The sequence below is a fragment of the Triturus cristatus genome, chromosome 3_2 (genome assembly GCF_964204655.1).
Source record: "Triturus cristatus chromosome 3_2, aTriCri1.1, whole genome shotgun sequence".
Classification (NCBI taxonomy): domain Eukaryota; kingdom Metazoa; phylum Chordata; class Amphibia; order Caudata; family Salamandridae; genus Triturus; species Triturus cristatus.
The window spans coordinates 584,057,363-584,071,510 of NC_140584.1; the positions used below are offsets into that span (position 1 = coordinate 584,057,363).

Sequence of the window (14,148 nt, forward strand, 5' to 3'; positions counted from 1 at the left end):
AGAGCGAACAGTTTGGATGGATTGTACCAGTTTAAAGGGTTTGATAGCTATGGCCATCCAAAGGTCCCCAGACAGCACCTGATCTGTTTCAATGGGGGTGTGAGGTAACCCACGCTCAGGGGCATATTCGAAAGCAATGGAGCTGGAATGTGCAGCATGGAAAGATCGTTCCATATCTGGGAGAGCAAAGACTCCCTGATCAAAGGGCAGTGTTAATGTCTCCCGCTTGAGCCTCTGGTTACTGCCTACCCAAATCAACCTGATGAGAAGGAACTGAAGTTGGTAACAGAAGGTTTGTTTTGATGGAATTGGGTATTTTATGAAAGAGGTATAGAAAGTTTGGCAGAACTATCATTTTTATTAGAACTACACGTCCTGGCATGGAAAGAGGTAATGTAATCTATCTCTCCACTTGGTCCTGCAGTTTGGCCAAGGCCAGGCCACCGTTGTCCAGTATAATTTGTGATTTGTTCCTGTTTAGCGTGATCCCCAAGAAACGCGTCAAGCCCTCGTGCCAGCGCAATTGGAACGTCAAGCCTGGTTTACTGGTGGCGTCTGTTAGTGGGAATATTTCTGGCTTGAACCAGTTTATGTGGACCCCAGACACTGCTATATCCTGTTATTTCAGCCATGAGTGATGTGTGTGTGTCTGGGTCTTTACCACAGAGCATGTTGTCTGCATTTAGTGATAACAAGACTTGCTTGGAAATGTCAGTCCTCTATGTAAGTGATGAGTGCAGAGACGGGTTGCCAGAGGTTCTGTGGCTAAAGCAAATAGGAGGGGAAAAGCGGTCATCCCTGTTGTATACCTCTGTATATTTGAAATGGTTCAGAAAGGCAGTAATTGGTGCGGATACGTGCCGTTGGGTTGGTGTATAGTATCTAAATAAGGTTCAATATTTGAAATGGTAGTCCGATCTTTCAGAGTACTGTGAACATGAACAGCCATTCAAGAGAATCAGACACCTTTTCAGCGTCAAAGAGGACCTCTATGGCATTTATTTCTGGTAGAATTTACGGCATAACTTCAAAGAATGTAGGTTGTTATATATGGCCCTGCCCAGTATAAACCTCTATTGCTCAGGCAGTATCAATCCAGAAATCAAGGATGCCAGCCTGTTTGCAATGACCCACGCTGAGATCTTATGGTCTATATTGAGAAGCAGCAATTGCCTATATGACTGAGAGCACTGGTCATCTTTGCCTGGCTTCAGGAGATTCGGGAAAAAACACCTCCCTAGTAGTCAGAGGGAGCTCACCACTCAACAACTTTTCAATAGCTATATATGGCCAGGAGTGATTTGTGTGCTTCACAAAATTAGGCCGTAAGGCCTTCACTGCCTGTGGACATTCCCCTGCAAGTCCATGAATTGCCTCAGTTATTTCATTTGTCGTGTTGGATTTAAGTAGGAACTCAATTGGGACACCCTCTATCCAAGCCAGCGCAATATCTTCTAAGTAGTGATGTATAACAGTGCCTGAGATATTTAATTTACCAGTATACAAGCAGGGAACCTCTGCCCGGCTCCCAACCATTTCCTCTGTATCTAATGTAAGTAAATGAATGCATATTCTTCACTAGCCAGGCCACCGTATGGCTCTGTTGGTGGGGGGCCCTCTCCATATATTATTTGACCATCGCATCTTTAGCTAGGAAACCAATGTCACCGTCCAGGAGATCCCTGCATTTCCTGGTGGCATCCCCTAATAAAAAGAGGAGATGTGGGTCACTGGTTGGGGCATATGTCTTTTCTAGTCTTGCCACATCTGCCTCCAAACGGGTTAACTGGGGCCGTATTGATTTTAAAACTCCAATACCTTTACTCAATGTTAAGCCACTAATTTATACTTTGAAGCTCTCCCTTACTATGGCAAAGCGGGGGACTGAGCAGGTGTTGATCTCAAAGAAATCATTGATGACCTACCATAAATCTTTTGACAAAGCCGCATTTTTTAGAGTTCCCCTTGGGAAACACCAGAGACAATAAATAGGAGTACCTCCAGGTTGCTCCAATACGCATACTATGGAAGAGTGGTCATAGAGTGTATAGGGTAGGGGCTTGAGCTCTGTGATCCTTGGGAGGAACTCCTGAGAGGAGAGTGGGAATTGTGTACTGTTGAGTAATAGGAGTAAACCCTGTCTACCCCAAATTTTACTCTCTACATGTAAGCCATCCATGTTGAGCGAGTGTCTGAGCACCTTAGCAGCTTTTGGGTGGTCTAACCACATAGGGTGTGTGCTATCAGCTGCGGGGTTCAAAGTCCGATTGAAATCTCCAACCCACTGTATAGTACAGGCAGCACATCTGCATAATGTGAGCAATGTTTCAAAAAATTTGGCAGTATTGGCATTGGGAGCATAAGAATTAGTCCTGACCTGTATCGCATTAATTAAACCCTCCAAATAGATGTATCTGCCTTCAGGGATTTTGTGGAGATAAATCAGATGGAAATGTAATAATTTCTTAAGAAGTATAGCTACCCCTCAAGCATATGTACTGTAGGACGCATAGTATGCAGATTGTCTCCACGCTTGGGCATACGGGTTAATGGCGGTTGACCCCAGGTGTGTCTCCTGTAGGAATCCTATTTCCGCATTGTGCCCATCCATACATGTAAGGATTTGGCATTTCTTTTTTAGGATTGCCAAGTCCAAGAGTGTTCCGCGTAAGGGCTGTAATCCTGCATGTCAGTAGTGCTACAGAGTGTGACTAGTAAGAGGCGATGCTTAGCAACCACTGTTAACACATGCATAGTGGATGTGTCTGTGTCAATTAACAATAACATAACCAGAACACCACCCCTACCTCCCCCCACCCACACTAAGTTCCCCAACTATCAGTGTAGCACAATTTAACCTAAAAAACATCTCACATGAAAAAAAAAGAACATTGCTCAAGGATGGGATCTAGTGGCAATCACCTCCCGCTCCATGTCTGATAAAGTGTACTTTGAGTCCATGATCAATAATAGTGGCGTTACCTGGGCAGTGGACGTTCAAGAGGCAGAGTAAAAGGACCTAGGAATAAACAAAGGACGCAGTGCGTACAGCTAGTAGGCTAAGACATTGCCCAAGATGGGCAGTTACTACAGGAAGCAGTACTGTTAAGAGTACAATTTGGTCCATAAATCCATTCAGGTTGAGTTGTCTGAAGTGAATCTCTATTAGGGCTTTGTCCAGAAGTGGCGGAGGCGTCACGGTCCAGTGACTAGGTAGGCCCACACCCTTCTGCCATATGTTGCCAGGGTTTTTAGCAAACTTTAATGCCTCTTTTGGGTTGGTAAAAATGTGTTTGGTTCGCTAGTTGTATCCAGAGACGAGTCGGGTAGAATATGGCATACTTAGTGTTTTTAGCTCACAGTATCTTTTTTAAATCCACAAATTCTCTTCGAGCCTCCAGGGTGGCTGGTGTTGAGGTCAGGATAGATGGAGATAGTAGAGCTCTCGTAGGATAAAGAGCCCTTCTCATGTGCAAGGCAAAGTGCCACATCTCGTTACCTCGATAATCTGGCAATTATTAGTCTAGTAAGTGCCCCCACCCAAGGACGGGATCCTAAGGATCTGTGTGCCCTTTCCCTAACAAAAAAAGTTTAGATAAGCCCTCCTTGCTCAGGAACTCAGAAAAAGAGGATTTGATGAAGGGTTCAGGCTTACCCATGGCTGTGGTCTTGGCGAGGCAGGCTTACCCATGGCTGTGGTCTTGGCGAGGCCAATGGTACGTATATTGTTCCGGTGCGACCTAAATTCTAAACCCTTGTTTTTGACCATTGTCATTGTACTGCGTCTTTGATGATGGGGCTCTCATCTTCCAGCATTGAGAGCCTAGTTGCAGCCATTTTTAGGCATTCACCATGTTTGTCAAGCCATGAGGTCCATCTGTGCAAACAACTGGTCCTTTTTTTATCTTTTAACACAAAGCGAAATCTAATTTCAAGCAGGCTTGCCTTTATGTCGCTATCACTGCTATTTCTGTTATGCAGTAGCACTGGAGAGGCCGGCTGGGATCACAGCCTCATCTGTTGTTTCTGTTCAAAAGGCAACTTGCCTTGTCTGAGGTCCGATTCCTCCATAGCAGGTGCTGTATAATGCACACCTAGGTCTGCTAGCTAAGGGGGGGGGCCTGCAAGCCTTCAGTCTGTCTCCCAAAAGGGTATGTGGGGACTGCCATTTAGATGGCCGCTGTGCTATCAAGAGGGGTTCCCCGCAGGGCTCAGCAAAAATCTCAGTGCAATATGCGAAACTCCAAATCACTGCAGCTTCCAGTTCCAGGGAGTGCCTCAGCAGGTGCTTCGGGGGAGTTACTAACACGTTAGAGCCATCACCAGAGCGCCACCTTGGCAGGGAAAAATGCAAATGCCAAGCAGTTCAGGGACCCACGGCCATCCCCATCACCATCACCATGTGAGAGTTGTCCCATTAGCTTTTGGTAGGATTGAGTTATGTCCACATCTGGAAATGCAGGGGGCGCAACAGATCATCTTGGCCATCACATGGCCATTGAAACCCAGAGAGGGTGCAACGTGGGCTGTTAGCTGTCTTTGGGGTTAGTATACCCCCACATTGGTCCAGCAGTAGTCAGGGGGTTATCTGGCAGCACAGCCGTTGGTGCTTAGGCCGTGCATGGCCCCAGAACTCGTCCAAGTGGAATCGGAATCATAGGTCCATGCTGCTGCACAAGTCGTGTAAAAGTGGATTCCCCAAGGTGGGTAGCACCCGTGAACCCAATCTGCAGTTTAGTGTTGCAGTTTAGTATTGAAAAAGGAGCAGGTGAATGAGAGCTCTGTGTTACGTGGCCATCTTGGCCAGCGCCTAGCCTACCTTCTAGATTGCGATGTCTGCCTATCAATCGATGGTAGTTTCTGTGCCTACCATGAGACCACAGCTAATGGGGAGTCATTCAAAATACGGACTCTTGACTCAGGAAGGTAGTGACAAAAAAGAACAGTACAGGATTCTTTGGAGGCACTTAAGGTCCTTTATTTAACATGGATCTAATGGAGAGCAAATCTGGTGCCAGCAGCTGCAGTAAGCCTAGATCCAATAGCGTATATTAAAGTTGCTAAAGTTAAAAAAGCTTGTAGATGGTTTTTGGGATTGAGTTGGGGGATACACAGCAAGGTCAGCTACTGCCTGTACCATGCTCTGCCTCGCTGCATCCCCTTGATGCTCTTGAGTTAGTGATCAAAACAGGTTGGATGCCTGAATACTTAAGCTAGGAATAATGAATAGGTCTCTGTTTCTATTTTGTTGGTTTTTGGAGTTGATGCTTTAATTAACTAGGATGACTGGGGCATTCATATTATGCCACTAAAGGTGGAATTCTTGGACCAGTGCAAGACAAAACAACGCAAAAGCATTTGCCAAGAATGTTTTCATTAATCAGGTATTAAAGTTGGAGGGTCAAAGACTATCTGATATCATTGTAGTTCCAATCATAAACAATGCCGACTAGCGATCTGTTGATTGTATGACCAAGGCCTGCCAGACAGCTTCCGGGGTACCAAAGTCTTTTGGTGCTAGTATGGTTGCAAAGCTGAAACTTAAAGGAACTGTTTGAAAGACACCACCAGGAGTGGAGCCTGGGGCTTAATTTGTCTAAACGAGGGAAACCTGACACAGTTCGGGCACAAATGGACTGGTTTGATAGCTCTTTCTAGATTCTGTGGGTGGTGGCACATGGCCGTTCTCAGATGGTGGAGCGCTTTGTCTTGTTAATTCCAATAACAAATGAGACTCCTCCATGGTAACTAGTTATGTGACCCCCAGCTGTCAGTGCTTAACTTCTTAGAGGGGCAAGTGGTGTTTAGCCACTTGAGATTGAGCAATAACAGATCTGTGATGGCCTTAGACATCTGAGGCTGCATACGCGATACACTGAACAGATCAGCGTATCTACCCTTTGCTGACAGGTGTGGTTAACCCGCTGAACCCTGTTTGTGATAAGGATTGCAATTATTTCCCATGAGCAAGGCATTCCCAGTAAGCGCAGGTCATACGCTTGACTTTATTAAGTCACTGCCCTCTGTAAACACCGCACGTCACTATTACCGATTGTATGGTTTAGTGGTCCTAGATTGGTCCTACCAGGATCGGTAACAGCCCGTGGGAGCGAGGAGAAAATGATCAAACTTTACTATCTAGAATAATTAAAAGTTGCAACAATGCTTCTATAGGTGAACCTGCGGAAGGATCATTAATGGTGGAGCAGCCCAAACAAGCACCAGCTCAAAATCTCTGTACCAAGGCATGGGGCCCGGCACACCCCTCGCGCACCCTAGCTAGCAGAGCTGTCTGTGGCCAAAGGGTGCTTGGGCGAGGAAATGGTGTGGATGGGCTCTTGCACTCAGGAGAACCTGACTGATATGCAAGGGACCAAGGCGGGCGACACACTGGCCACTCCAGTAGGGGCGCAATGTGACAGAAAGCCCTCCCAAGATGGAGCTTATGCTCACCCAGGAAAAACCTTATCTCTGTGTCCCCCATCAATGGGCCTGACTTGTGGGTCCTCCCATGCCCGATCCCAGCTAGCCGAGGTATCGTGCAACTAAGGAGCATCCCGTCTCTTGTGGCAGGGCAACCTGGATGAGAAAGAGCTGGAGCCAAAGGAAACCCCGACTCCTCTTGACGCAAACTACGTGCCCCTGGAAGCCAGTGCAACCTGTTTTGATGAGGGAGTGGAGAGGAAGCTGGAGACGTCCGCTCAGGCTTCCATGTGTGCACCCTCAGCAGGCATCTTGTTAGTTGCTTTAACAGGGTGTGGGGGGATATGGCTCCTCTCGTCCATTCCACCTGGGCAGGGGGAATGCTCCCGAGGCCGGGCCATGATCCTGGCAGGTGGTGGACATCTGACATGCAGATGGGGCGATGCTCCTATGTTGCCAGGTACCTGATTGCCCAGTCCTGTGTGGCCAGACTGGGTTTGAAGATTAATGCGGTCCCACCTTGGCGTCTGGAAGTGTCAGTGATGAAGCTGCCTGTATCTGCTGCTGTGGGTGACTGGTCTGCCCTGGGCATTAAAAAACCCAGAGCGATTGGCTGCGGTGTTCCATGGCTGCCACACCAACTTGGGCGTCAACTTCAAGGCTTCGGTTTTGACACGGGCCTTCAGGCTCTAATTCGGGAAAGGATGCGCTGCCATGACCTTATCTCTGCAGTCCAGCGAATGGTCTGGCTCCTACCAGCTTCAGCATCTGAGTATGACCTCAGATCAGATATGGGGACCAACTGAATTGAAGGATATTACTAAGTGGAGCAAAGAAACTAGCCAGGATTTTCTTAGTATTGGTGAACGAAGGGGAAGAGCCCAGCACTGAATCCCCACCTAGCGGCAGGTGTGGGAAGTGTGGCGTACAGAAGACAGAATCCCCGACATCACTCGAGGGGTGGGGGCCAAAATCCTTCTGTTCAAGGCTCACCCTGCTGACTGTGCTAGGCCAGTAGTGGCCCTGGCATGCCAGGATCCTGCCTTCTCAGAGTTGGGTTGCTTGGGAATGCAGCCCAAAGTACAGTGAGGGAAATTTGAGAAGAACTTTAAATAGTGTGTTCAAGAGAGCATGAAACCGTCAAAGGGTAAACCAGTGGGGTCCTTGCAGTTTGCCTGAAGGATTCAACATGGTGAGAAGGTCGGTAGCCGTGAGGGGTGGGCAAACCTGACTGCTGCCTGAGTGAACCTGGCCCCCACAGGGCATAATTCTCCCTGGCTGTGTGCCGCGACCATCTCAGAGTCGACTGGAAAGGCTTAGGCTCTTGGCTTCAGGCAGAGAGAGTTACAGCCCTCTGGCAACAGCTTCGCCATGTTCACAAGGCCAAGGGAGATTAACTGCTCCATGCCTTCTCCTGGCAACTGTCCCGGGCCCTCTCAGAGTGTGCTGGGTTAGGGAAGGGAGACTGGGTCCCCTGCTCCCGGCTTAACTGTCAACTGCGGTGGACTGTGCTCAGTGCACCCTGACTACTTTGTGCTCCCAGATGGAGAGGCACACGCTGGGGGCCAGGGGTCTATAGCAATGTTGGTTCCCAGCTGACCTGTCTTTAAACATGGACCAAGACGTCTATCAAATGCGTGAATCAGATGACTGAGTGAAATCATGTGTCTCAATGAAGGTGAAGGCCGGTGTGTGCCGGCTGAGGTGGGATCCTGAGATGGCCTTGCAGTGGGCACACTACTGACCTGTCTTGCCTGCTCTGTCGGGAAGGAGGAGCATGACCGTGCGTGCTAGGGCTTGAAAGATGGTGAATTATGCTTGGGCAGGGCATAGCCAGAGCAAACTGGTGCAGGTCTGTAGCAGTCCTGACATGCAAATTGATCCTCTAACCTGGCTATAGAATAATCTATTCACCTAGTAGCTGGTTCCCGCCGAAGTTTCCCTTTATCGGGTAAGGCAAAGGATTAGGGGTCTTGGGGCCAAAACGATCTCAACCTATTCTCAAATTTTAAATGGATAAGAATCCTGGCTTGCTGGCATGGAGCCGGGCATTGGATGAGAGTGCTTGGTGGGCCTCTTTTGGTTAGCAGAACCGGGGTTAAAGCGATGCAAAAGTTCATCAGACACCAAAAAGGAGGGTTGATATAGATAGCAGGGCAGTGGCCATGGAAGTATGAATCCACAAAGGACTATGTAACAACTCACCTGCCAGATCAACAAGCCCTAAAAATGGATGGCATTCGAGGGTCAGGCCCATACCCGGCTGAGGCTGAGAACCGTGAAGGCTAATCCCGGATGAGTAGAAGGGCCTTTGCATTGCACACGGAAGCCCAGGGCGAGAGCCCAAGTGGAACTGCAACAGGTGCAGATCTTGGTGGTAGTAGCAAATATTCAAATGAGTACTTCAGTTGAACATGAGTCACTCTGTACTGAGAGATGGGGGAGCACTGTTCAGTACTGACGCACAATACCTCAGTTGTCCTCGACCAATCGAAAGGAAGACTGGTTCAGATGCCCGAATCTGGATTGGCAGAGACAGTTGCCCTTGAGAAATCCAATGCTGTAACGCAAACTAAACTGGAGCAGCAGGCGGGAACCCGGAGGACAGTTTATTTGTTGTGCAAAGGGCAGGGTACCCTGAAATGGATTCACCTCAAGAGAGGTGCCTGAGCCTTGGAAAGCGTTGTAGTTATGGTGGCAGCCAGTGAGCTCTCACTGGTCCTTGAAAATACAGGGGAGATGGTGCAAATCTAGCTCTCGGCCATACTCATATCCGCAGCAGCTACCCAAGGTGAAGAACCTCTGGCATATTGTAACAGCGTAGGTAAGGGAGGTCGACAAGTGAGATCTGTAACTTCAGGATAATAATTATCTGTAAGGGCTGGGCCAGTCAATCTGGGGTGCAAAGTGGGGCTGAGCATGGGCTGTGCCTGAATGAGGCATCACCCTCTGGGGCAGCGGTGACTCTAGACGTCATCCTGGCTTTTCCTGTGCATCTTCCCAGCTACAGTGGTCTCCTATACCCTTATCCCTCCCCAGGGTTGGCATTCTGCCTCAGCTAGTGCCCAGTAGCTGGCTTAGAAGTAGATCAATTTAGGGGAATCCTTCTGGATAATTAAAACAGAGAATCACGTAGGCCTGAGCCAGGTGTTGACACAATGTAATTTCTGCCCAGTGCTCTGAATTTCATAGTGAATAAAATTCAATGAAGCATGGGCAAACGGGAGGAGAGATGAGAGTAACTCGGATTCACTTATCCTCTTCTCCGTCATAGTGTCATTTACATTCGAGTTGTCTTGCTGGTAGCTATCTCTATACCACTAATCTCTTTACTGATTTTGTGAACTTTACACCCAACTCCAAATAGACAATAAATAACAAAAAGTTAAATCACACTTTATCACCTCTACAAAAGCATGGAATTTAAAGCTTCATCAGTTACAAAGAGTTCTAGACACTATAGACTGGAAAAACTGTCAGACATTTATCAGGTCACTGACGAACCCTGTGAGTAGAAAAGTGACTTTATCAAGAAATCCACATATTGGAATTATCCCAATAAAAAATAAATTTGGGATCTTAGTGGTGACAAAATCAGAAGTTTTAAAGAACATACAAAACTTGTCTCCAACAAACACAAAGAATTCTATCTACAAATGTATTCTTCAATATGTGAGATAGAAACTGAGTTTCATAACATTGTGTGTCACGAAACTGAGTTTTATAACATTGCATATCACTATGCCAAGTGCAAAAGTAGAAAAAAGAAAGGAGAGCTACAAATCGGAATGTCGCAGCACACAAGACTGTCGGTTCTAGCAAGCAGGAAACTATCAAAATTGTGGTCAAAAGATGAAATATTTTTGCTAACTGAATTGAAAAACGTATATGAAAACAAACAGAATATAAAAGTACTTATGGTTCTGCCCTTCGATAATAAAAACAGAAAGCAGTTACAGAGAAAAGACGAGATATAAGAGAGAAAAGCAAAAAACTCTTATGCATCAAACATCCACTAATATTGAAAGTAACTTTAATAATGAACTGGAAATATCAGAGAGAACAGTAAAAGAAAGGCATTAAGACTTTAAAACAGAAAAAGAGCTCCTAATATCACAGACGTTTGAGAGCTGGATAAACAGTTATCAGAAGTGCAAAAATAGTCACAAAATCCTTTACATCATGAAACTTTTATGGACTTGATGGAAGAAACTGTGATTTACATCACAGACAATACCAGTGAAATCCATCCAAAATAAGCCAACACAAATCAAAGTGACACATCTAACAAAAATAGTGCTGAGCCTATGAGCACTGTTCATGGTGAGAACCTAGCTGTTTTAGCCCAAAGTAACATATCCAAGAAAGATAAGAAAACTTGAAAGCTCAATGAAAATCATAAGAAAAGATATGCACGATTAAAGGGAAGCCTCAAAGACTTTCGGTCAATGTTCAAGAAAGATAAAAATAAAATTGACAGAATATTTCCTGATTGGGACAGAAGATGCCACTTGCCAGATCAGTGCTTATGATATTTATCAATATTACAAAGACATTATTGAAAACAAAAACAAGAAAAAACAGAAATTGTCCCGATTGACCTAGTCCCAGAAGATTGGTGCTATGGCCATCTGTGTAAAGAAATCACAGTTGTTGAAATAAAAGATGCATTTGAGGAATCCAACCTAAACAAAGCAATGGGTCCTGATAATGCTGGCTTAACAGATCTGTTCAATGTTAACGAGAAAGAACCACATTTGGTGCCCAGAATACTCGATTGGCCAGCTTTATTAGAGATGAGAAGAGTCATAGAATGTATCAAAAAGAACCGATTGATATTAATTCCCAAGACTATATCCGTAAACAAACTGAACAAATAAGCTATTGGAGACCAATTAAAATGGATACAACCTTCATGAAGTTACTACCAAAAATCCTGACCAAAAGACTGAAAACATTTGTAAAACAGAACAGAGTATGTCTCAAAAACCCAACATCTCTGCAGAATAATAAATAATTAATAAAGTTTCGAATCGTGGCTAGGTAAATCTTGCGCAAAACCAATGATTTTATGTGAAGAACGGACAAATATCTAAGAAGTGCTCAAGGAAACAGAAAGGAAACGGCCACCTACGTCCCAGTAATCCTCCGTTACTGCAAGTATACAGAGGATAGGCACTAAAACAGAATATCGTTCCTGAGCAAAAGACAAATAAGTATTCAAACAAATAATATTGATGTATCAGTCCAAAGAGATTTCAGTCCATATAGTCAAGAGATATTCTTCTTTCTTCTCTTATTTCTCAAAAATTCTCCTTATGATCATTACACAATAGTTCATGGTAACAGATAGGTATAGACGTTGTAGCCAAGTTGTAGCCAACACGTGTTTTGTCTTGGGTAAATGGCCCAGCGACTTCCTCAGGGCTACAAAAATAATAAAGGTTCTGTTCAATCAATATGCCATATAAATTGTAATCAAGTAATTCTTTGTACAAAAATGTCAGAAAAGATTTTCAATATATCTAACATTAAAACCATCAAAAAGAGAAAACAAGATGCTCAGAAAAAAGGCTCAGCGAATTTACACCCAGTGACGGGAAACACAGATTCGAACTGTGCAACCAAAGAAGAAAAAGAAGAGAGGGTGAAGCAGAGAACCACAAAGAAATTAGTGATATTGGAAAATAAAACCCAAATCGAATTCTCCATCTTAAAAGATCTTACTAATCAGATCATATTCAATTTATCCTTCCTATTTGAGATGTGTGCACCCAACTCAAGTTAAAGTAATACCATTTGGTTGAAGCAGACAACCAGCCAATTAAATATTACACCCGTGTAAACAAAGGACAACCTTTTGTGAATAATAAGAACAAAGAAAATATACCATAACGGTTTTAATATCACTCACCAGGAACAATCTTTAAGAAAACAATACTCCACAGTTCAGGTAGAACCTGTATGTGGTCCCATACAATATGGGTCTATATTAAAAGAAAGATAATATACTTTAGTATGTTGGCTCAAATGTATAGGACAAAAGAATATGATGCCGCCAAGTTATAAAACAAGACATTCATATATAGAGACACAATAGTGTGGCATCCCATTAAGTTCATATTTGGACCCCAAATAATAACACACAATGGGCCCGTTCCCATAATTTGGATAATTCCAGACTGTTTATACACCCACTATATATCTGATAACAGTCACATGATGCCATAAGTCCCACATGTGGACTTAAATCGAAAATGACACGCAAATTAAAGTTACCTAAATGTAACTGGTATCCATCATGAGTCAGCAGTGCATATATGTGCAAATATCTGAAGAAAGAACACGAGATGGCATTAGCATATATACTAATGCTAAAACGCCAGAATCAGAATTCAATCAAATTTATACAAATTATTGCGAAATCGATGTCACTGCGCATAAGTATGCTATTATTATAAACCTGAAAGAAACACCTAAACACTAAAAAAAAGAAAAGAAATCTCAAAGAGCATGATAGCCTGCATTTTGATACATTATATCGTAAAAGAGTCGACCAGCACATAATGTTCTGTAAACTTGAGCTAGAAATATTTTAAATGTTAATGCATATATAAAAAAATTATCTGCAGAATATCATAAAATGGCACGTAAAAATAAACACCGACTTGCAGTGGTGTTCAAAGACATTCCTAAAGCATTAAACTCTGTCAGTCATTATGACATCATATGAAGTCTTGAAAGACAAAGAGTACTGTCATATAGCTGAGATCTAATAAGAGACATACACAGATTCGTCTACAAATTTCAAAGGAAGAAATGATCTACATCAGAAATAATAATGAAGTCTAGGGTCAAACAAGGTGACTCACTAACCCCATTGTTGTTCAATATTGCCATGGACCCTCTGATATCGGATCTACAGAAAAACAGCAAGGGCTTTACATTGGGCTCAGATGCTCTTACTGAACAATTAACCACTTTAGCCTTTGCAGACGACATAGCAGTAATCCTTAAAACATGGAAAAGCATCAGTAAAAACTTGAAGCTCAATAAAAAATACAGCAAGACAACAGGTCTAAAACTTAATGTCAAAAAGACCAATGGGTTTTTCATAAGCCATTACAAAGAAAGAATTCTGGCAAATAATTGCACACCATGGTAATTTGAAAAATAAAACATTGACAAAATACCTCCAGCTGACAGTGAGAGTTACCTTGGTTTGAACTTTGATCCTTACACAGGTTATACTAAAAACAGTGTAATATCCTTACATTCACTTTGTTTTACTAAATTCACTAGTTTCTTTAATGTTGCTCACATTGCAGTCATGTTGCTTATGCTTGAAAGTGCACCATGGTGATAGAACCTGGTGTAGTGATGACAGTGCTGTTAATGGAGTTGCACCTGACATTTCTTGCTGGATGGATGGGATCACTTTGCTGGAATAAACTTCACAACTACTTTTACCCTTTGGAGTTTCCTCATCTTCATTGAAACTTGAATTTTACACTGGCGACGAACTGCGGTCTATACTCACACAACACCATCGTGATCCCAACATCAAACAACATTTAAGGACTTTTCGGGACTGGATTATCAAAAGACTGGTATTCTTCATCTTTATGTGAGTACCATTTATCACTTTAATGAGCTTCTACTTTAGAGCATCCGCCGCACATCTCGCCTCTCAATTTTGAAATTCATAGAGGTTGGGAGATTTCG

General features: G+C 44.0%; 2 pseudogenes; both read left to right on the plus strand.

The window, feature by feature from the left end:
* Positions 1–4,787: 4,787 nt before the first annotated feature.
* Positions 4,788–6,197, plus strand: LOC146857754 (18S ribosomal RNA; annotated as a pseudogene).
* Positions 6,198–7,221: 1,024 nt separating this feature from the next.
* LOC146857755 (28S ribosomal RNA) lies at positions 7,222–9,231 on the plus strand (annotated as a pseudogene).
* Positions 9,232–14,148: the final 4,917 nt, after the last annotated feature.